The 22,193-nt window shown below is 37.0% G+C and overlaps 1 protein-coding gene across 2 annotated transcripts in view; it reads left to right on the top strand.

Annotated features, from left to right (window-relative positions):
* The window catches only part of LOC150093474 (uncharacterized), a 50,612-nt gene that overhangs the window by 4,826 nt on the left and 23,593 nt on the right, over positions 1-22,193 (top strand). The window contains exons 1-2 of one of the 2 annotated variants that reach the window (XM_090413548.1): positions 18,907-18,957; positions 19,068-19,200. The gene's annotated coding sequence lies outside the window, so the exon portion shown is untranslated. Of the gene's footprint in view, positions 1-18,906; positions 18,958-19,067; positions 19,201-22,193 lie in introns of those variants that run through there. The other variant, XM_090413549.1, reaches the window with a different exon arrangement.

Here is a 22,193-nt window from a genome sequence, read left to right as displayed (position 1 = left end):
CCAATAGCTACCCTACCAGTCATCTCAAAAATTCTAGAAAAAATAAAGCACATCAGACTACAGAACTATTTACAGAAGTACAACATCATCTCTCAAAACCAATACGGCTTTCAGAAAACAAAAAGCATCATCACTCTATTAGAAGACATCGCCGACACAATAAACAAAGCTCCCGACAAAAACAAGTATGCCGTCCTTATACTGCTTGACAGCCAAAGCATTTGATACACTTGAACACGACATACTACTAACCAAGCTATACTCAATAGGTATAAGAGGAACACTGCATACATGGTTCAGGAACTACCTCTCAAACAGAATACAAGTAACAAAAATAGGTACATGTCACTCTGGGGTATACATATAAAACACGGTGTCCCACAAGGCGCCATATTATCATCCACACTATTCAACATATACATTAATGATGTTCATAACATGGCCATAAGAAATCAAATATTTCCGTATGCAGATGACACCGCATACCAGCAATCCACACAGACATCAACACGGCTCTCTGCATAGCACAACAAGACCTAAATAAAATCACAACATACTTCCACCAAAACGCAATTCTAATCAACGGCACCAAAACACAGATCTTGATAATACACAACCCATGAATCATACGCCCCGCACCATTATCGATACACATACCGCTGCATTAACAACAAAAATACCTGCAAATATCCCGAAATCAAACCTGTAACATATGCAAAATACCTGGGTCTCTATATAGATTGCCACCTTAAATGGACAAAACATATAGAATACCTACATTCCATACTCCGGATCATCACAGCAAAACTCTTCCAGTAAAAGACCTTATTCCATCCAACATAAAATAACTCCAATATCACGGTATCTGCGAATCCCTACTCAGATACGGAATAACAGTCTCTGCAAGCACATCAAACAGCCACCTAACAAAATTAGAAATATTACACAGGAAAATTGTCAACAGTGATTTGGACACCTTACACGCAACAGCCAATATCCGACAAGCACATAGCGATACATAGAATTCTGAGCATTAAAAGCCTGAAACACTACATGAGATTAACAAGGAATTACTTCAACATTACCTATCGAAACAACAGAGACACATATCGTATAACACGCCCTACAACAACCCTCTACATCCCTGCACCCTCAACAACTCATGCGGTTCTTCTGTGAGAAACCAGCGCAATCAATAACCTACCAAGGAATTTAAAACACATAGATAACTACAGAATATTAAACACCGAAGTCTGGAAAATATACCAAAAAAGTTAGTACACCATTAACACTAATATACACATCATAAATCACAAGCATCAAATGCCTACAGCCCATGCATAAACAGTAACAACAACATAAATAGTGAAGGCTAAATCCCACTCTCTTCATAAAAGCTAACCCAAGCTTCGGAGTAGGTGGAATTAACTTGCCTCACCCATCTACACCTAATCCTTATAATCAAATGCAGAAATGTAACAGTCAGTAAAGCATATAACAATAAAGAAGATGCTGATTATTATGTGATAATATCATTAATATAATATTACAATGTAACATGAAAAAAGAATGTAATAAATTATTCCTATAATTAAAAAATTATGTAAATAATGAGTTTACACTGTATATTTCTGAGAATTAGGAAATACAATATTTTAATTGCATATGTGTAAATATTGTTGTATATCCACACTTTCTCAAACTTTGAAAAAAAAAGTAGTAAGCTACAACATGTAATATTATATATAACCTGTGTAACTCTAAACTATATAATTGTAAATTATTACCGTGATTGTTATTTTTAAAAAATAGAAAAAAAATTATGTTATTATTATTATTATTGAAATCTCATCATATGTACCACTTAGTGCTGGACCTTGTAAAATAATATACTGAATGCTACTCAAGATGATCGTTGTATATAAGTAAATATTTGAAAGATCAAGAGAAAAGAAATATTATTATTAATATTATTATTATTATTATTAAATCACACCTGCAGGGAGTCCAAAGACTCATCGAGGGAGGGCATCTACTGTATAACCTTTGTCTCGCTAATTCTGAGATATAAAGATCTAATACGAATCCATGCATGAATCATCGCATAATTTATGCATGGATGTGATGTTCGGATTTTGTGCTGCTCTTCTGTGGAAAGCAGGTAAATGGAGTTCTTTTCGCACAGTAGTATTGCTCATCACTGCGTCACTAGCGTTCTTCATGATGATAATCATTGAAGCCAGTTTTTGCGTGCCACCCGTTTTAACACCATCCTGTCAAGAGGGTGTTAAAGCACCATAGGTGTTTTCCTGTACAACTGATGAAGAAAGTCTCCATTTTTTAATCACATCGCCAACCGTTGATTTTGGATACAGAAGTTGAGTGGAAATGGCCCGTGGGACATGCCACCAATGTGACAGCCCATGATGAAACCTCTCTCAAAGTAAGTGAGTTCACGTCGTCTTGCCCTACCCCCTGTATTCAACTGCTACGACGATATACTGTTCATACTAGTACACCGTATTTTATGTTATTAACAAACCAGGAATATTTCATAAGTGCAAATAATAGTTTGTCTGGAAAATTATTGGAAGACAGTATATACAGTTTGAACCATTTCAACTGAAAGTACACAATTTCACATTTTGAAGCATTGAAAGAAATCCAGTTATAATCTTCACAGAATGTTGGCTTATTCAAGTCATTCTGAAGGATCTCTATGTCTATTTTATTTATTCTTGTCATCCTCAAATTAGCATTATCAGCAAACAACATAATATCTCACATTAAATTACTTTTAGTATCGTTTAAGTTTGCAATAATATTGTAATGAAGGGGTTCTTAAGGGTAAAAGCTGTATAACTGAGAGGAGACCTTCACATAGCCTTTGAAGGAATGCGGAGAACCGACCAGGACTTCTCAACTAATGTCCATTCCTCACCTTCTCGTGGTGCACTCTATTAGGTATCTTCCTGGATACTGAACGAACGAGAATGGGCTGGCAATTTAGGATTTAGCCGACCAAATTTTATTCTTATTGGTTTAAACCACAAGTACAATTATGGTACAACATGACAGAATTTCATGCGGGCTATCGCGTCTACTGAGCGAAGGCTCAGTTAATTGTTTTCCGCAATGGAACTAGGACAAACAGCGAAAAGTCAGCTACTGGAATCAATCCTAAAACACACTGTAATTCAACATCATCTGAGTTCAAAATCAACATAAGAAGTCATGGAAAAGAAATGGTGCTAGATGAGTAATTAATTAAGAACCAAATCGACAAAATAGGGGTGACTGAAACAAAAAAGTCAAAAACTGGTGATATCTTTCGGAGCAATAAACAAAATGTTATATTCAGGCAATCACAATCAAGGAAATGAAATATCCAAAGGGGACATGAAAATTGGAGAAAAAAGATATCCTTGAAGTATTATTATTATTATTATTATTATTTCGGACAACTCCAAGGAGTCGACAGACTCATCGAGGGAGGCCCTAACATCATGTGAAGAACAACTATTCGACATTCACACAGTATCTATCATACCTCGCCTTGAACTCTTATTCCACTCATTCACCACTCTCCAAGTAAAAAACCTAGCTCTAACACCCCTGCTAACCACATTCTTGCCCAGCTTCCATTTATGGCCCCTAGTCCTCCCACCACCAGTCCTATTCTCAAAAATATCTTCTGGATTAATCCTATAGAAACCTTTCAGTAATTTGAATGTCTCAATCATATCACCCCTTTTCCGCCTATCAACCAATTTTTGCAACCCACAAATCTTCTACCTGTTCTCATAAGGTTCATTCCACAGACCTGCTATCATTTTAGTCACTCGTCTCTGGATCCTCTCCACCTCTTCCCCATCAAGAAGAAACCCTGGAGCCCATAACTGGGCACAGTAGTCTAGATGGGGTCTTATCAAGGCACGATATAGTGGAACAATAACTTGTTTGTCTCTGCTTGTAAAAGTATTTTATCGCAACCAACTGATTTGATGAGCTGATTTAGCCACTTTTGCTATGTTCCTCCTAAACTTCAACTCCCTATCCACCAACACTCCCAAATCCCTGTTCTCATGAATCTCCTGGAGTACGGTTCCACCAAAGTGATATACTGCTGCTAATCTTTTCACTACAAAATGCATATCCTTACACTTTGCCACATTAAATTTGCATCCATTTTCCCTAGCCCAGTCCTCCAAACTATCCAAATCATCCTGAAAATGTTTGACATCCTGTGCACTCACTATTGCTCTACCCAACTTTGTCTCATCACAAACAAGTGAACACTTCCTCTCAGATCCTTTCCTATATCGTTAATGAACAAATTGAAAAGTGGTGGTCCAAGAACAGAACCATGTGGCACACCATTAGTCACAGGCCGTCTTTTGGACTCAACTCCTGAATAAACATCTCTCTCTCTCTGGTATCTCTCCATCAACCATCCTCCAATCCACCTCACCAACCCTATATACATCCCCATCTGCTCCAGTTTACTGATTAGAGTTCCATGTGGTATCCTGCAAAGGCCTTGGCAAGGTCCAATAGAATCACCGTAAACCCGTTACCCTTATCCAGTTCAGCCGTCACTGTGTTATAAAACGTGATCAAATTACTGAGGCATGATCTACCTTCACAAACCCATGTTGTTCCCCATACAGTATCCCATTTCATCTATCCAATCTGTATTCTTCTCTTGACTAATTTCTCCAAGACCTTGACAACGATTCCTGATATGCTAATCGGTCGGTAATTTACAACAGCAGTCTTGGAACCTCCTTTATGCAGTGGAACTATTCTCCCCTCTTTCCAACCCCTCGGTACTAACCCAGACCCGAGACTCGAAATAAACAAAATGGTCAAGGGTACTGACAATTCTTTAGCCGCTTCAAGTACGACACGAACTGTTATACCATCCAATCCCACAGATATATTGACATTGAGGTTTTGCAATAGACTACTCAACTCCACTTCATTCACCACAATTCTTGTATAATCTATTGGTTCATTCATTTCTGCAATGTCACCACCTGGATGATATATTCTTGCAAAGTGCTCACTCAGTAATTCAACTATATCAACTGATTTGGTTACCTCCCTACCATCGGCATTCTTTAAAATCATTCTGCCATATACATTTTTTATTTTACTTGCAACATATTGAAAAAACAGTTTAGGATTCTCTTTAGCCTGCATGGCCAATATTCTTTCGTAATCCTTTTTTGCTTTTCTTACCACACTCGTTACCCTTCTGGCCTGGGCTTTATACCGTTCATGTGCCTGTCGGTTACATTTCTCCTTAAATTCTCTCCATAGTTGTTTCTTTTTTTGCATCTCAAGCTTAATGGTGTTATCCATGCATTTAACCCCTGCTTGATTTGTCATTCGGACTCTAGGTATACAGTCAGCCATTGCTTCATGCAAACACTTCTTAACCACCTCCCATGCACTATCAACTTCTAGCCTTTGCAATTGTACATGCCATGTCACTGAACCAGTCAATCTCCTAAGCTTGTCATAATTACCAGCCCAATAATTCCACATGTACCCTGTTTTAATTGTAAATTCCACACCTTCAGCCACCTTCCAAGTCAAGACCCTATGATCGCTCTCACCAATTGGTGGCAATGTGGTCATATTCGTTACAGCCAAATTCTCAGATGCAGTTACTAGGTCAAGCACTCTCTGACCCCCTAGTATTTTCCATTACATGCTGTCGCAGATAGTATACCTTAATAACTGCGTAAAATCCAATTCCTTCCTCCCATGTGTCCTCTCCTCCTTACAATCAATGTTCCCATAGTTGAAATCTCCCATAATAATTACCCTCCTTCAACTCATTTCTTCTATTTGCTTATGCATACTATCTCCACCATATATTCCATCACCTGGTCTATAGCAGCACCCAATTGTATATTTTGTTCTGCTAGTTTCAATCTCACATCAAATAGCTTCAAATGTGCTGTTTTCTCTGTCCTGCAGTTCCACTTTTATTCTCCTTGGCTGTAGCTCATCAGCTATTATCAATAACACTACTCCCCCCATCTTATTCTCCCTGTCACTCCTGAACACACCGTACCCCTCACATTCAATCCCACTAGCCGTGTCATCTTCTGTCAGCCATGTTTCACTAATGCCAATAACGTGTGGTCTGGAAGTGCCAACCAAGGCCAAAAATTCTTCCTTCTTGTTCCTAATACTTCTGGCATTTTTATACGTGAATTGAAGAAGCCGATTTGTCCCATCCCTATTTTGATGCCTTACACTAACTATCCCATTCTAATTCGGGGTCTTTCCTACTCGCTTGGGTATATTACACGCATTCACATACTCAACTGTCTTCCTAAAATCTGCATATCTACCCTCCCCCCTTAATAACTCCAGTTTCCCTGATTCTGCACATTCACTTCCACTACATTCGACAACAACTTTTCAAGTCTCCGTACACCAAATCCATTCAAATGTAAACCATCCATTTTATATAAATCCTTTCGTCCATCGAACTCATTCCACACATCCACAAATTCCACACCACTCATCAAACATAATTTATGCATAAAGTCATTAGCAATTATGGCCCTCCTTCTATACCTCTTCACTGTCATATCGTGGCAACAGACTCACTAACCTAGCTCTCTCACTCTTCCCTTTTGCTACCTCAAGCAATTCCTTCACATCCTCACTCATAGCCTTTTTGTTTCCTTTCAAATCATTTGTACCTGCCACCACTATCAATTCTTTCACCCGCTGCTTTTGCATTCTAATTGACTCGCTTACATTCTTAACATTCGCACGGGTTGGTACGATTTTGTTAAACTCTCAACTAACACACCTCTTACTAAGGAATCTCCATACAACACACGCTCTTTCATTCCATTTACACTCACTATCATACCCTTATTTTTCTATCATACTTTTGCCGATTATTAATCGGTACGCTTGATAAACATTTTTGCCAACGCTCTAGCTGCTGATTTACCCTATGTATCGCTCCGCGTATTAAAGCGATCTCACTTATTGCGTCAGTGTCATCATTTTTATTCTCAGATGATTAATTCAATCGTTCTGTGTGTTTACCTTCATTCTCACTTTCAATACCGCTTTCACAGCTATCAGGTACTACCTCGTAATATCACCATTCATACCTCGAATATCACTGTCATCTAGATTCTCACTTTCATTGATATTACTCACACAACCTGAAGCACTCTTTAAATCCTCACATTCTTTACACTTTTTGCACACATTCACTCCACAATCGTTGTTTAACCTGACTCCAACCGCTATCCTCAATGCATACATTTCACAAACGGTACACTGAATCAAATCCTTTAAGTTAAGATTTGTAGGCAATATGGCGACCTGGACGCCATTTTTGTATTCTTCTTAATGGCAGCCATGTGCACAGATAATCGTATCTATCAATTTACTATTAAAATACTCAAAAAACACACAAAAATCACCCAGAATAGCTACAATTCTAAAAGTAAACAATACTATGTAAATACTATGCAAATTTATTAATTGCTACTCAAAATATCCCTTATCTGTTCAAGAGCTATCCACAAACACGACATACCATATAGCCCTCTAGTGGCTCTATGTATGGAGTAATTACTTCCAAAAAATTGCTAAAAGATACAAGCAGTGATGGCACAATGGGAAAAAACACTCAACAGGTATGCAGTAAGGAACACATGTTCATGTTTGTGCCGACGGTCCCTGAGAAGGTTCTACTAAGTTAGAATTGGAGGAATTTTTGACGCTCTAGAGAAGCAGCTGACACAACGAAAAATGAAAAGTTGGTCCTTGTTGGGGGTCTAAATAGCAGAGTAGGAAATGACTGGCAGATATACAAAATATTTTGGGAAAATTTGGAGAAAAGAGCAAAGCTAATAATAATCGCAAATACCAGTTGTGAGTTTTGCTCAGAACATGGAATGGTTATTACTAATACAATGTCCCAACATAAAAATGTGCAAAAATTTACATGGAGAGAAGCGTCAAGAAATGACTCAATGACTATGTTATTGTTGATAGTGATGTTTTCTCCCTGGTGGAGGACCCCCTGAGTTTACAGAGGATTTCGAATCGTAAGTGATTATAATTAATATTGAGCAGCATAAAATTGAATTTCATATTGTAAAGAAGAACATATAAGAACGTTTTAAAGCGAATAAAACTGTTGCAGCTCTCAGATCTGAAATGTCGAATAAAATATACAAATGTTATTTGGAAAAAATTAAACAGTTTGAGAACAGGCAACAAACCTTGGAGATTCAGTGGCAACCCAAGAAGAAAACGCTGATTGATTTAGTCAGAGAAACATGTTGTGAGGTTGTGTGCAAGGATAGAAAAATCAGAACTGCATGGTGGAACCAGGAAGTTAAAGAGGCAATGAAGAAAAGAAGAAAGCGTATGATTAGTTCCTGGCAAATAAATCAACTTGTGTTCTTAGAGAATACAGAGACAAATGTAAGAGAGCTAAACACTGTAAAACTAGCTAAACAAAAGGCATGGGCAGACTTTGGGAAGAACAGAAAATAAACATGAAGAAGTTGGCAAGATGTTCTGGAGGTTGTTGAAGAAGCTCAGAAATGGAGGAAAGAGTGCTGTGAAAGGAATTAGAGAGAAAGTGCAATGAATAAAAACACTCAACAGACAGTCACGAATACATATCCATAATTGAAGTAGAAAATGCCTTCAAAAGTCTGAAATGTGGAGTGGCAGAGTAGTGATATTTGACCAGAAATTGTTGAAGAAGTTCAGAAATGGAGGAAAGAGTGCTGTGAAAGGAATTAGAGATAAAGTGCAATGAATAAAAACACTCAACAGACAGTCACGAATATATATCCATAATTGAAGTAGAAAAAGCCTTCAAAAATCTGAAATGTGGAGTGGCAGAGTAGTGATATTTGACCAGAAATTCTCAAGTATGGAGGTATAAAAGTCTTACAGTGGCTGCATTGCATAATTCAGAAAGCCTGGACAAAGGGACGCAAACCTTGGAGATTATATATATATATATATATATATATATCCCTTTTTATACTGTTTTATATCCCTTTTTATATATACATATATAAAGGGATATAAAAAACAGTTATTAAAAAACTGAATGTGAAAATTACAGAGGTATTTCTCTATTGAGTGTTCCAGGTAGAATTTATGTAAGTATTCCTGAGAAATGGTCGAGAAGGATTGTGGAAGAAAAGCTTTGTCAAGAGAAAGCTGGATTCATGTCAAATAGAGGCTGTCAGGATCAGAACTTCACTTTACGACAAATAGTGGAGAAATCATGGGAATATAAGGAATATCTGTATTTAAGTTTTGTAGATAGATCTGGAAAAGGCATATTAAATGGTGCCAAGAGAAAAGCTAATCCAAACACTACAGTTATGTGGTGCCAATGGGGCGTTATATCATGAAATAGTCTTTATTTGAGTTTTAAGTCAGCAGGTAGAATTGAAGGAAATACAGGAAGACGGTGGCGTCATGTTAAAGCTGGTGCAGACAATGAAGTACATTATCTTCTCTGTTAGTCTTTATCTATCCGAAATAACATTATGAAGGAAAGTGGTATTAAACTTATTTCAATTAAGGGAATATTGAATCCCATATTATTTCAAAGCCGAATAACAATCTCTAAGATAGAAATCAAAGAAATAAAGATCGAAACTGCTCTGGGTAGTGACCTTCGCCCCTTAATGTATAACATCATACATCTCTCCGGAGATGGGTTTTACATTATGGGAAACTCTAAGGATAGTGACCTGAACTTTACCCACCTTTGCTACGAGTTTCCCGGTATTGAACCAGATGTTTAGCTCATGCTAGGATTCGCCGAAACCTTTGCTATATTCGGCATGAAACTCTTTGATTTGATTTCTAACTTAAAGGTTCTTATTCGGCTTTGAAATAATGTGGGATTCAATATCCCCTTGACTGAAATAATTTTACATCGCCGAAATGAAGCCTTTTGGCTCTTTATTTCAGTAGTGGTATTAAACCTTATATCAAAATTGGAAATGTTAATATCAGCTCTTTGCTTTATTCGGATGATGTTATACTTCTAAATAAATCCGCTACAAGTCTGCAAAATTCCCTGTCTAAATTGAATAACTGTAGTAATAGATGTGGTATGAAGGTCAGCAATACCAAGACAAACACAATGAAAATAGGCAGAAGCATAAAAATATCAACTCTGTTGTAAATAGAGAACCTAAATGGAGAACAAGTAAAACATTTCGGCTAATTAGACAGGATTTTTAGTGAAGTTGGTAAATTCAATATGGAAATTGACAACAGATTAAAGAAAGATGGTATGGTAGGAAGCGAACTGAATACATTTATATGGAATAAGAGAGAAATTAGTCAAACACTAAATTAGCTGTATACAAGACAATGTTCAAACCAATTTTAACTTATGGATCTAAGAAGTGGGTCAGAAGTAAAACACTTGACCAAAGACTAGCGACAACAGATATGAGAGTCCTGAGAAAGATTAGGGGCATAAACAGATGGCATCAATGAAATATATCATATTAAATACTAGAATATTATGAAAGAGCTTAACGTTGTCAGCATTCAGGAATGCGTTAGCAGAGCTAACCTCAGATGGTATGGTCAGCTCTTTAATGCTTAAACAGAATGGGAGAGGAAAGATTAGCAAAACAAGTTTTCTTTGCCAAGTTGGCAGGGAAAAGACCAACAGGAAGACCAAGATATAGATGGATTGATACAGTAAAAAGTGCCTTAGAAGACAGAAATATAAGATCTAATAATATCTTGAAAGGTAATAAAATGTATTTCCAGGAAAAGTGTAGGAGGAAGTTAGTAATGATATAAACCCTCAAGGGATGTACAGGAAGTTGATAATGATGATATTGTAATGAGCCTTTGTTAAAATAATGTGGCTCATCACGTCTTCATGTAGTGATATAATTATTAGTTATAACCTTTGGTTGTTTAGTAGTAGTTATGTATGCCACCATCTAGGTAAATGACTATGATTATGGTGGTTTCTCGCTGCCTTCCTTGTCGCACTATATCCTATGACTGTAGCTTGTGCGTTCACTGGGCCGGTTTGTCTGCTTGTTGGATGAAAAACCCAGATAAACTGAGGAGAAACTCCGGTTGTCCACGCCCAAGACCGGCTAACTTGGCTATGACTTAGAAAGATCTTTAAGTTCCTGACTTCGGCGAAGGGAGTCGAATCCAGGACACTCCTTTCCCAGACATACGGTTATGAAGCGGGGACTTAGCGATATTAGCTCATGTTAACTTAGTAAGATTGATTATAAAAATTGTGAAGAATTCCAAGAATTGTTCTAGATAGAATTTCAAAAAACACTCCAAGAATGATGTCATCATGTCCGAAGGTCAATAAGTGACGACAGTGAAGAATTCTAAGAACTGCGAAGGCATTACGTTACCATTTTCAAGAGACGCGCACATGCCCACAAGGGAAGACCAAGCGGATATAAAGGAAAGAGCTGTACATTGCCGTCAAGTTGACTATGCCTTGCCTATACCAAAATGGTCTCTAAGAAATTCCGCGAGAAATCAGGAATGTCTTTATGTTTATGAGATAATGTACTGTATATTAATGTTGAATTAGGCTTAAACAACATATATGCCAAATATTTAGTTAATGTTATGCTAGATTGTGAATTAGCTTATAACTAAGGTTAAATTAGAAAGAATTTAGACCAGCAAGGGAATTGTGATGATAATGTATACATATGTGAATATGAATCATTCCGTAAATATTGCCTTTTGCTCATTATTTGGTATAGTTGAACTTAATAAAATTGTATTATATTAAGTTAAAATATACAAGTCAGCAAAGATGTTTGAAATGTATTTATTTAATTATTAAGGTGAGCCCTGAGTTGCATGCCTGAAAAATGTCGTTGGTGTGCCACGTTTGGCACACATGCCAAGGGTTGCCCACCCCTGCTCTAGACTAACCATAGATAAAGAATACAATAAATATGTTTTCAACGGTTTCGATAACGACCAAATGATATAAATGTGTAGCAGATTAAAAAAACAAAACAAAAAACTAATGATGAATCAGGCATTTTAGCATTTTGGAATCATGTTTGTTAATTTTTATACATGCGTCAAAAGTGTTAAGCAAAAAACCTAATATAATAGGGAGCCGCAGAAATATTATTACCGGGAGCATAAAACCCTGTCAATGGCCTTAATTACACGCAAAATTAGAAGAGAAAAAAAAAACGTTTTCACAGATGTGTACTGACTGTGCGGTGCCTGCTGCAGCTATAAGTAATAACCAATAAAGCAATCGTCTTACCATGCATTTTATTGTTTTATTTTTAAGAATTTGAATTACAGTATGATAGGGAAATGTGATGGTTTTGTTATATTTATATTTTATTTAATTTAGTTGTAAGTATAGTTTTTAAAAACGAATTACTAATTAACCCCTTAACATACAAAGACGTCCGTGACACGTCTTTTGTTTATTGCACCAAAATTGATTTTGAATTTTGGTTTCACATATAAATACAACCGAATATAGACGCTAGTGTTTAAACTCGGTTGTGTTTATCTCGTGCCTATTTCCTTTCAGCCGAGAAAAATGGCAAACGGCGTGTATCGGCTATTTCGTTTGCGTTCACAAATTCATCATTATTTGAAAAATAATGATGAATTTGATCCAGCAAATCACCCTCGCTCAAAAAATTGGCAGAAAAACGATCGCTTTCTGATTTTTAATTGGTACTTTAAGGGGTTAAGTCATAAAAATTACTAATTTAACATAAATAAAAAATTGTCGAGAAGTTGTCTCACATGAAACCCTCCAAAAAAGTGCCGCCCGGGGCGAAATGCCCCCCCCCCCACTAGCTACGCCACTGCAAGAATTGGAAGAGAAGACTGATTCCAGTAAGTTGCCTTAGGCTTTATGTGATATACTTTATGTAATTGGCCGCTTGGTGTCGCACTGATTAGATCGTTGGCTTGTCGAGAGCTCCTGAAATGATTAGTAGTATTTTGTTTTAACATTAGATTTTTTACTAGAATTTTAAGTAGTATTGTTTGCTTTTTGTTTCTTGGTGTGTCTGTGCAATTTTTGCGTGTTTTCTGTTATTTTAATTATTATTTTTAAGAAAAAATAGCGTAGACATGGCACCGATAAAGAAAAAAATGGCGGCCAGGTCGCCATGTTTGTTTAAGAGTTTTGATGTAAACGAATTTATGCAATGTGCTGTCTGTGAGATGTATGCCTTGCGAAGAGCGGTGGGAGTCTGGTTAGAAAGTGATAGTGGAGTTAATATGTGTAGAAAGTGTAAAGAAAATGAGGACTTCAAGCGTGTTTCGTGTGTCGAGAGTGATATCGTTAACGAAAGTCAGAATGTAGAAAATGGCGGTGTGATAGAGAATTGCGTGGTAGTGCCAGATAGGTGTGAGAGCGTCGCTGAAAGTGTAAATGAAGGTAGAAACACAGAAAGAATGGATGATTTGATCGATAATGAAAATGGTGAAATAAATCCGAGTAGCGAAATTGCCCGTTTGAATGGTGCGATACACAGAGCTAAAAGACAACTGGAGCGTATGGAAAAATGTGTGTTGAACGTACCGACAAATAACCGGCGGAAGTCTGTGACGGCAAATAATAGAATGTTCGTAAACGTCAATAAAATGAAGGAGCGAGTGCTGTATGGGGATTCGCTATTAAGAGGCGTAATAATTGAGAGTTTAACGAAGTCGTACTAGCCGGGTGCGAACATAAAGGACGTCAGCGAATCTATTCGACTGCAAAAACAGAGGGTGAAAGAGATGATAATCGTGGCAGGAACGAATGATTTGAAAGAGGACAAAATGGAAATGATTGAGGATGTGAGGGAGTTGTTTGAGGTAGCAAACGAGAAGAGTGAGAGAGTTAGGATGGTGAGTATCTTACCGCGGTATGACAGCGAAGTGTTTAAAAGGAGGACCATAATTGCCAATGACTTTATGCATGGGTTATGCATGGAGATTGGTGTGGAATTTGTGGATGTGTGGAATGAGTTTGATGGGCGAAAGGACTTATATAAGATGGATGGGTTACATTTGAATGGAGTTAGTGTACGGAGACTTGAAAGAGTGTTGATGAATGATGTGGAAGTGGATGTGCAGACTCAGGGAAACTAGATTTATTAAGGGGGGAGTGGATATGCAGACTTTAGGGGGCAGTTAAGTAAATGAATGAGTATATTATGCCCGAGCGAGTACGACGGACAACAAATCAGAATGGGATAGTTAGTATAAGGCATCAAGGTAGGGATGGGACAAATGGGCTTCTGTGATTCATGTACACTAATGCCAGGAGTATTAGGAACAAGAAGGAAGAGTTTTTGGCCATGGTTGGCAATTCCAGGCCACAGATTGTCGGTATTAGTGAAACATGGCTGACAGAAGATGATAAAGCTAGTGGGATTGAATGCGACGGCTATAGCGTGTTCAGGAGTGACAGGGTGAATAAAAAGTGGGGAGGACTGTTATTGATGATAGTTGATGAGCTTCAGCCAAGGAGTATAGAAGTTGAACTGCAGGATGGGGAAAAAAGCACATTTGAGGCTGTTTGGTGTGAGATAGAATCTAGCAGAACAGAATATACAATTGGGTGCTGCTATAGACCAGGTGATGGAGTGGATGGTGGGGACAGTATGCATAAGCAAATAGAAGAAATGAGTGGAAGGAGAGTAATTATTATGGGTGATTTCAATTATAGTAACATTGACTGGAAAGAGGAGAGGGCACATGGGAGGAAGGAATTGGATTTTATGCAGTTATTAAGGGACAACTATCTATGGCAACATGTATTGGAAAATACCAGGGGGCAGAGAGTGCTGGACCTAGTAATTGTAACTGGCAATGTAGCTGTAACGAACATGACCATGTTGCCACCAATTGGTGAGAGTGAAAATAAGGTCATGACTTGGGAGGTGGCTAAAGGAGTCGAATTTACAATTAAGACAGGGTACATGTGGAATTACCGGGATGGTAAGTATGACAAGCTTAGGTGTGTGCTTGGCTCAATGCCATGACATTTAAAACTGCAAGGGCTGGATGTTGATAGTGCATGGGAGGTGGTTAAGGACTGTTTGCAGGAGGCAATGGTTGACTGTATACCAAGAGTCCGAATAATAAATCAAGTAGGGGTTAAATGGATGAATGCAAAAAAAGATACAATTGTGGAGGGAATTTAAGGAGAAGGGTGACCATCAGGTGCAGAAACAGTATAAAGCTCAGGCCAGGATGGTAACAAGGGTGGTAAGAAAAGCAAAAGCAGATTATGAAAGGAAATTGGCCATGCAGGCTAAAGAGAATCCCAAACAGTTTTTTCAATATGTTGCAAGTAAAAGGGAAAATGCTCATGGTAGAATGATCTTAAAAATGCTGAGGGTAGGAGGTAACCGAATCAGTCGATATTGTGGAATTACTGAGCAAGCACTTTGCAAGAGTATATCATCCAGGTGGTGACTTTGCAGGAATGGAAGAACCAACAGCTTATACTGGAATTGTGATGAATGAAGTAGAGGTAACTAGTCTATTACAGAACCTCAATGTCAATACATCTGTGGGATTGGATGGTATACCAGCTCATGTAGTATGTGAAGTGGCCAAAGAATTGTCAGTGCCCTTGACCATTTTATTTAATATGAGCCTCAGGACTGGGTCAGTCCCAAGGGAGTGGAAAGAGGGGAAAATAATTCCATTGCACAAAGGTGGTTCCAAGGCAGCTGTTGAAAATTACTGGCCAATCAGCATAACAGGAATCATTATCAAGGTCTTAGAGAAAATAGTCAAGAGGAAAATACAAGATTGGATAGAAGAAAATGGGATACTGTATCAGGGACAGCATGGTTTTGTGAAAGGTAGGTCATGCCTTAGTAACTTGCTCACGTATTATAACACAGTGACGGCTGAACTGGATAAGGGTAATGGGTTTACAGTGATTCTACTGGACCTTGCTAAGGCCTTTGACAGGATACCACATGGAATTCTAATCAGTAAATTGCAGCATATGGGAATGGACATAAGGTTGGTGAGATGGATAGGAGGGTGGTTGACGGAGAGATATCAGAGAGTGGTTTACTCAGGAGTAGAGTCCACAAGACGGCCTGTGACTAGTGGTGTGCCACAAGGATCTGTTCTTGGACCACTGCTGTTTAATTTGTTCATATATGATATAGGAAAAGGATCTGAGAGGAACAGTTCATTTGTTTGCGGATGATGCGAAGTTGGGGAGGGCAATAGTGAATGCAGACGACGTCAAAATTTTGCAGGATGATTTGGATAGTTTGGAGGTCTGGGCTAAGGAGAATGGATGTCAATTTAATATGGCAAAATGTAAGGTTATGCATTTGGGGTGAAAAGATTGGCGGCAGTTTACTGAATTGGTGGAACCGTGCTCCAGGAAATTGATGAGGCACGAGATTTAGGAGTGTTGGTGGATAAGGAATTGAAATTTAGGGGACACATTGCAAAAGTGGCCAAATCAGCTCATCAAATCACTTGGTTGCTGAAGAATACGTTGACAATCAGAGACAAGCAGGTTATTGTTCCTCCGTATCGAGATGGGGTCTTATCAAGGGATGATAAGACCCCATCTCGACTACTGTGCTCAGATTTGGTCACCTAGGTTTCTTCTGGACGGGGAGGAGGTGGAGAGGATCCAGAGGCGAGTGACCAAGATGATAGCAGGTCTGTGGAATGAACCGTATGAGAACAGGTTGAGGATTTGTGGGTTGCAAAAATTGGTTGATAGGCGGAGGAGGGGAGATATGATTGAGACATTCAAATTACTGAAGGGTTTCTATAAAATTAATTCAGAAGATATTTTCGAAAACAGGGCTGGTTGTGGGAGGACTAGGGGACATCCATGGAAACTGGGCAAAAGTGTGGTTAGTAAAGGTGTTAGCTGTGTTCTTTACTTTTAGAGTAGTGAATGAGTGGAATGCGCTCCCTGATTCTATGGTGGATGCTGTGACAGTGAATGAGCTTATGGCGAGGTATGATAGATATTGTATGAATGTCGAATAGTTGTATGAATATGATTTGGGGCCTCCCTCGATGAGTCTAATGACTCCCTGAAGTTGCCCGTAATAATAGTAGTAGTAATAATAGTAATATACCTTCTGTACCATTAGGATATGAGAGTGATAAGAACCTGGGTGGCAGAAGTTGCTGTCAATGGCCTTGGCAATGAACAAGAAGGACCAACTGCCCTTTGGGCATGAGGCAAGTTTACAGAATTTTGCCCTTTCAAATTCTGACTTCGATTGTTGATGAATCTTTTATGACTGTTGCAAGATTTAGAACATGCCTTCACCCATCTCTAATATGCAAAGGTATTTTTCTCTTACAGCACTGATGCACTTTTTTGTGAATCACAGCTTCGATGGTGGCTGAGAATTTCGAGCGGAATAATAGATGAAACCTTCATTCCTGTTAAGATGATTTCGGTTATTTAGTCTAGGCAAGGGTTTGGATGAGAAGAACTGAAGCAATAGACGGACAATAGGATGGAGGAATACAATTCACTGAATCCTCTTAGATGGCACCCTTGTATTACTTAGCTACTAAGAAGAGAAATGATAACCACAGTATATACCTGGATGGGTAGTTTGTTATGAAGAGGTCAAGTGTGTTTGCACAGTGCAAGGGAGCGTCAGGTTTTCTGGTAGGAAGATTGACAATCTGAGATAGGTCATTGCTGATGACAAACATCTCCACATCCGTTCCTGATTGGTTTATGAAACGGGAGAAGCAGAACCAATATGAATTTTGGACCCTGAAGTCCAGAAGAAGGTCAACCTTACTATTGCAGTATATTTCGACTGCAAATAGTTGTTTTAGACTGCAGAGGTTAGAGTGTTCGATGAAGTTTGGAGAGCAATAAGACAGCATATGAAAAGGGCAAGTTGATATGGTAGAGAAATTTTGAGCCAGTGAAGTTCAGTTAGTTGATATTCAAGGATTTATAGTGTTGCATGGTTTGTTGGTTCTTGTAAATGCAAAAGTGCTTCCCATGGGACAATAAACCTGTGCACTGAGTAGTTTGCCTATGGGGTTCTCATAGGAAGAGTTATTCTGATTTCCATGACCACATGTGGCAATACACATCGTTTATACTGCTTTTTAGGCGATTAATATTTGGTGAAGATAATGTCGAAAGAATTTTTTTTGTAACAATTTGTGTTGGGTTATTCGCTTGGATTTTTTGATGTTTTTATTTTTTGTTTGGATTTTTTGTGTTGTGTTTATGAGTTTTTGAAATATTTTTGTGGAAGAATTTTTGAGCTACTCAGTTAATTTGCATTTCATTGGGTTGTGGTCCATTGCATAGAATCTATGCACAATTGTTATGCAAACATCTATGCCATAGATGTTGTGTATAAAAATGTAATAAACAAGCAGATGTGATTTCTTGGTAGTGAATTTGATCCCAACTCGAAGAATATACTGTAATTGAAAATTATGCAATAATCATTTATGTAAAGAATTTGCATAAACAACTTACAATGTGTGCTCTTGTTTTCCTGAGTTTTGACTGATTTTGATTGTTCGTTTCGCTACTGTTCGAGTAATGTAGGAAATGATTTCTTGTTCTGCATCCTACCCACTGGACATGCACTGACAAATGATAGAGTTTCAGACTATCCCAAAGAGTAAAAATGGAAGTGTAATTATTTTAATCACCTTCAAGACCTTCTATTTCAAATATGGACACTTCCAAGACCGTGGAATTAATCGCTTCACGACTATACATAAAATACATAAAATACATAATTTATATTATATTACTGTTCTTCATCTGATTGAATTTAACTGAGATAGGTGTCGCGCATAGCAGTGGAATAAACAAGTCGATGCCATTTGTTGCAGTTGTGTAGAGAAGTGTTCAATCGAAAGCTAGGTGGCAAAGTATTAGTAAGTAGTTTCCCAATTTATTTAATCTTAATTTGCTTAACTACGAATTAGTAAGTAAATTTTAGTGTGTCGTAGAGGTGATATAACTGATAATTGTGTGCCCTTTATAGTATCCAAGCAGTCAATGAAAAAGATCTACAAACCGGAGTTGTGCCATAACCTTCGGACCTACGTACATGGCGTGTTCTAATCTTAGGAAACGGCGATAACCTGCAAAGTATGCGAAAACAAGATTTTTTAAAGGTGAGTAAACTCTAATTGTATCAAAATTATAATTTTTATAGGACAAAACTGCGTGAAAGTGAGAACAAAAAATTATCAGAAGACAGAAAGCTTACTTGTCAATGTATTGAAAATTTAAAGAGAGCAACCAAGCTCACAAGGGTAAAATCATTTGTCCAAAGCGGTATGCATTCCACTACTGAATAGGTTGCAGGCAAATGTGTCATGTCACTCAGCCCTGTTACCAGTGCGTCTACGGAATCGTATTAAATTTCAAAATTTGCATATCATGCACTTTTTTAACTTTTAGTTATGACAGGCTACGAAAAAAAATTAGGACACTCATCAGCACATTTTTGAATGAAAATCGGACTCTTTCATTCCAAACGGCCATTTCTTGAACACTGGAGATCGCAACGGACGCATAACTGCGTGAGCGGGTAACTCGTCTCCGCTGGCAACCGGATGTGACGTTACCTGTAGGAGTGGATGAAATGGAAGTTAAAAAAGTGCAAATTTCTTCCAAAGCTCTGTTTAGAGCCTTAGAAATTTCGCATTGAAGGACTAGGTGACGCACAATTCTGCCAGAGGAGGATAACGGATCGCTACTCGAATGCCGATTCAATGAGTTAAAACAGTTTCCTTATGAGGAATTATAATACCTGTTTTTTTATTATGCAACCATATAGACGGCATAGATTTCGCATTTTTTTTACGCTTTCAAATATTTTCCTTTATCTTTTAAAATGGCACAAACTGTAGAAGCGACAGAGAAATTTTGCAGAAAGTGCTTTAACCCTCCCACCAGCCAAGGTAGATGAAATAGCAAGACCACCCCAGAATTTTTCATGGAGCAAAACTTAATCGCCATTCTATCTTTTATCAAGTATTTTCCCTCCTTTGCTCTTAATCCCTTAACGGCGATTTTAGAGCCATTAGCGGATTAACTGTGGTTGAGCGACTTTTGAGTCACTTGTCTTTATATGTACTGTGCTACTTGGAATTTTCTTCATTGTACTAGGATATTTGATCGTGTGTTTTTGCTGCACAATTTATTTATTGTGTCTCTTTCCAAAAATAGGTTTACATATGCCAACATAAATAATCAATCCTGAAATGACCACAGATCAGCCTTTGCAATGAATATATTTATTAATAGTAAATTTCCTTCACTTTACTGACAATATAGATTTTTTATTCACGATTTTTCGAATGTTTGTATCTGACAAAATATTATAAAATATTTTGTCAGATATTTATATTTTTAAATAACATTTAGTGAAATAAATATGAAATTTTGCTTTCTTTCATTGCAAAATACCTTTATATGGATTATCACATTTCAATTTTAGGAATGGATTATTTTTTCTTTTTTTTTTTTATGAACAACAAATGATTATAAACTGCATTACTCAGTTTCCGATACTGTCTTTTTTAGTATCAAGAATTTATACCTAATGGTATTTTATCAGACTCTTTGCCTTCTTCTTTTGCTTAAAATTGCAAGATTTTTTTTTGTAGCATGCACATTACTATAATATCCAGTCTTAATCACTGTATGAAATGATTCAAAATTTATGCTCATTTTTAGGATTTTTTACTGCAGCTCCCCCCCCCCACTTCTGTTCTGGAATTGAGTTGCTTAAATACTTTGAATTTCTACAGCTTTGAAAGCTTTCAGAGAGTATTCAAAATCTCTTATTTCAGTTTACTATTTTGACAAAAGAAATAAATCAACAATATTGTGTATTCAAAGCTTCTAATTCTGTACTCGTTCTTTGCATCTGAAATCAGCTGTTCAGCAATCTGCTGAAATTATTTTAAGATTTAGAAATGCTATGCTATATTTTCAATATGTAAAACTGTATACCACACAAAGAAAGTTCAGTTGTTATTTTTGTTTCTTTTTTATAAAAAAAAAAATCTAAATATTACTACTTCTATTGCTGCTGGTTGCTATTTCTGAAATAGATCTTAGAAATACTGGACAATAATTCTTTTACTTGGAGGAAAAACTAAAAGTGTTAGATTACTCTTTTGAGAAACACAAAACAGAAAGTTTCCGAGAAGTCGCGCTAAATTGCCTTAAGCAAGAATGTCTTGTTATGTTTTCAGTTGTTTCAGATATCCTAACACAGAATAATTGACATTTCTTTTATAGGCTGATGCAGTATTTATGCCAAAAATTATTTCTTTATTTATAGTGATCAGTTTCACTGTTATTATCGAAAAATTCTAAATTATTTGATTCAGTTATCTTGAAAAAAATTACTGCTATTGCTGCTACTGCTCTTGCTTGCCATCTCACAAATGAATTGTATATTGGGTATACGTTCTAATATTCCTTTCTGCCTTCCAGTAACAAGTTGTAGACTAACGGTGATTACTAACCCCCCACCCACTGGGAACCAGATCAAAAGAACATGCCCAGCAGGAAGCACACTAAAGTGCCTAGTGCAACAACTGAATATTTTACTGGCAGAAATTCCTTGTTTTGTTTTGTTTTTCCATCTTTCTGATTGATTAGCAGACATTAGAATCATATTATTCTGATATTGCATTTTTAGAATGACAGTGTTTTTAATTATTAATTTACCCTATTACCCAATGTCACATAACTTCCTGATTTGTAATAATGAGGAAATAATATGTATATTTTCTTATTTATAATTTGTTAATTTATAATAATCAAAACTTAGTTTCTGTGTCGAAAAATTAAACGTTATGTGAAACAATTATTATGGAAAAATCGCCAATTAAATAAAAACTTATTTAATTAATTTATTTAAAATGAAATTTCACATTTGATGCATGCACATATACATATTTTGTATCAGAGAATATACACAAAATTATCGCTTACTTTAAAATCAGAGAAAAATATAAACTAGCAGAAAATATATACTGTACATATCAATTTAAATAATAACTGTTTATTTCATTTTATAAAGACTGATTATTATACAGGAAACCAAAAAGGTGAAACTACAAAGAACAGTAGATTACTATATTTT

This window comes from Typopeltis vanoorti, chromosome 24 (genome assembly GCF_054136105.1).
Source record: "Typopeltis vanoorti isolate ZY-2024b chromosome 24, IOZ_Tvanoo_1.0, whole genome shotgun sequence".
In the NCBI taxonomy this organism is placed as follows: domain Eukaryota; kingdom Metazoa; phylum Arthropoda; class Arachnida; order Uropygi; family Thelyphonidae; genus Typopeltis; species Typopeltis vanoorti.
Note: the sequence above shows the minus strand (reverse complement) of the source record. Positions and strands in the feature narration are given on the sequence as shown.